Genomic DNA, 3,223 nt, shown 5'->3' with positions numbered 1-3,223 from the left:
GCATAGCATGTTGAAAAAAACTGAATTTTTCAGTCTAGGACTACCTACATTATGTAAATTTTTGTCATAATTCTTAGATTCAAACTCATTCGTGTTATATTTTAAGAATAGGTTATAGGTTTGCAGAAGCGGTTTGAGTTGCGCATTAACGCATTTACATCTTCTTCACAAAATTCGACAAATTGATAACTGTGTGTTCAAAGAAAAGAAGAGTTATCCGCTTTTCCAAGTCATGTTTTTTTTTTTTTTTTAATTTTCAGGATTCAGAGATTCAGGGGCAAAAATTCTATGAGTCACATATTTGACAAATCCTCTCAGCATCATTTTTATTTTCCATCAAGGTTCAAGGATATCATTATGTCCAGTATAATACATTAGTGGAAAATAACAACAATAACCTCAAAGGAAAAAATATTATGTAAACTTGTCGCACTTTATCGCAGATAGAATCAAGTGTTTATGAAACTACTGATTTTAGAGAAAATTTACATATATGAATCATGAATGAATTTATTTTCATGACAAAATAGTTAAAAGTTTCTTTAAAGTTAGAACAGGGAATAAAAGTACAGAAACTGTGCTTTCTTGGTCTTATTTTTTGTTAAAATTTTAAACCAACGGAACCAATGTGTAATGTTTCAATCATATTTGAACGATATTTGGAAAAAAAAAAGTCAACCATGTCGAAATTTCAAACTGAGGTTACCTACGGTACCTACTTCCTACACTAGTGGCTGGTCAATAGATCTCCACAGGTGTTTTGAGGTATTTATAAAGTTTTTCAATTAAAAATTGTGTAACTTGTAGAGCAACCACCGTTATGTGAAATGAAAGGTAATGTTATCAGCATGCGTATTAAAGTTAAATAAAATTTGTATGGGTTCTAGATCAAAACATGTAACATGTTTAGAAAAAGAACAGTGTTGATTTTCAGTCTGCTTCATTTTGGGTCAAGTGGAACTTCTGTCATTTCGAAAAAAATGACTTTCTCTCAATTTTTGAGAACGACTTGTCAGAAATTAACTGAACTATGAAAAACAAAAGACTCCCAAAGATTTCTCCTTTCGGCGGGTTTAAGGAACTGGTTGATAAGAAAAATCATGTAATGTCCTTAAACTATTAATTGTGTCATCTAAACACACGAATATGCAATGCTTTAAGACAAGAGAAGCCTAAAAGTCCTGGTCAGAACAGAATCCTTGTGATGTGCATGGGCTTATTATTTCACATTTGTAGAGTATAACATTAAAAAAAAATTAGTCTCCCAGAGGACACGACAGCAAATTTAATATGACGTCATATACCTAGTTTACTATAACTAGTTTAAAAGTTATAATAGAACAGATGAACATTTGTATATACAAATTACATTCAAACACCTAACCCTGGCTTTTGCTTAGTCCTTAAGTCGTTCAAATATCTGGAGAATCTTTTCCAACTATTAGCTGCTCAACTACTCTTTTAATAAAGTGAGCAATGTTAAATGTACATATGTAATGTTCTTATTCATTCGTTCCATCACAACTTCTAAACAACTTATCGTAATTTGACAAATAAGGTTTCGTTGGAAGCATCTTGCTTGTTCGCTGGTGATAGAGCTACGTGATAAGTAAATAGAGTGGAAAGTCATAAACTAACTTATTTTAAAATGTACAGTGGTTCACCCAACTCCATTAGAAAGCCCTATTAATTTAACTTGGTTCGGTTGTACGAAAAGTCTAGGTTCGAAATTAAAGTACCAGTTTACAATGAAATATTTGGCTCATTCTTCGTGTTAGTTTGTAGAAGTTTAAATAAAATGAATCGTTATACCTAACCTAAAATTCCCAACTAAGTAAATATTACCTACATAGTTACAATAAACGTAATATATGCGTTAACGCTAAAAAAATAACACTAAAAAAAAATTAAAAAAAAAAACATTTGCCAAACATATTTGTTAGCTTTCAAATATGTCAATATCGAATTTCAAGGCTATTATGTGTCCAAATCACGCTAAGCGACCACACATGTTGAATGCTGAAAAAATATAAATTTAAACAAATTACCCACAGAAGCTGTGTCACCTTTCGAAACTGGCTGTCAAATTGACATCGAATATCGATAACTCATCGATGTCATAGACGACGACGAAGAAGAAGTAACAATTAATTGAATTCGTATGCAAGGTTCGCCTAACGAGAAGATCGCTCATCCTATCCAAACCAACGCGCAGCAGCGCGCGATTTGCCTCTGGCGTTAGCTTCGCACAGCTCAACTCAACTCAACTATTGCTAATGATGGTCATATAGCTTGGGTCATCTCTCTGACTCGCTAGTGGCTGGATGGGAGAAGGTAATATCTAAGTAGTTGTCTTACGATCCGGCCCCGCAAGGTTTTCACACCTCTTGCGAGCTATGTGGTTGTAGAGAGCGCAAGAGATAGCCGCTGTATAGAGGTTGAAAAATCGTTTCGCTAATGTGCTGATCATTTGTAAGTTGGTTAAGATCCTCGAAGCAAAGTATGGATAAGTCCTTCAAGTCGTTGGTTGTCCCACAGAGACACGAGAGAGTATGGACTTTCTGGACTAGACCTTTCCCCCATCAGAGTTGTGGTCATTTGGCAAGACAACAGCGATGATACCGGGTATCAGGTGCAAACCACGGATGCTGGCGCATTCGAGCAAATTGATTTCAGTGATATTTCATCTCTTCGTCGTCGTCGTCATCGTCATCATCGTTGTAGTAATTCTCTTCGAATGTATAAAGCTAGTTGAAGTCGTTTGGGCAAATTTGTGCTGGAGCATGGATCATTTTTTGTGCACATTGGGCACACAAATTGCATTAACCGATTGCGGTGGAAAGGTTAAGCTTCCAGATGAAGTTGATTGATTGGGAAGTTTAAGTGAATTTTTAGTCTTTCTTTCTCTCTCGCTCTCTTATTGAACCTAACCGAATGTTGAAATAGTTTTTGCTATTAATTTGAACTTTGGAGAAATGGGTTAAATAGGAAGATTCAGTTTTGGATATTTTTCAATATGTTAGAGACGAAGAACAGTCGCAAGTAAGTGGAAATACTTTCACACACAACTGATTTTTTTTTTAAACTTAAGATTGTAAAGTAGTTTAGTTTAATATGTGTAGTTGTTTTTTAAGTTCAATGGACATAGTGGGAAGATCTAACATCGAAATTATCCTAGAACTATAGATAAGACCATTTTTTCAATGACGACTTTTTAGTGGAA

This window comes from Episyrphus balteatus, chromosome 1, assembly GCF_945859705.1.
Source record: "Episyrphus balteatus chromosome 1, idEpiBalt1.1, whole genome shotgun sequence".
NCBI lineage: Eukaryota > Metazoa > Arthropoda > Insecta > Diptera > Syrphidae > Episyrphus > Episyrphus balteatus.
This window is presented reverse-complemented; position numbering follows the sequence as displayed.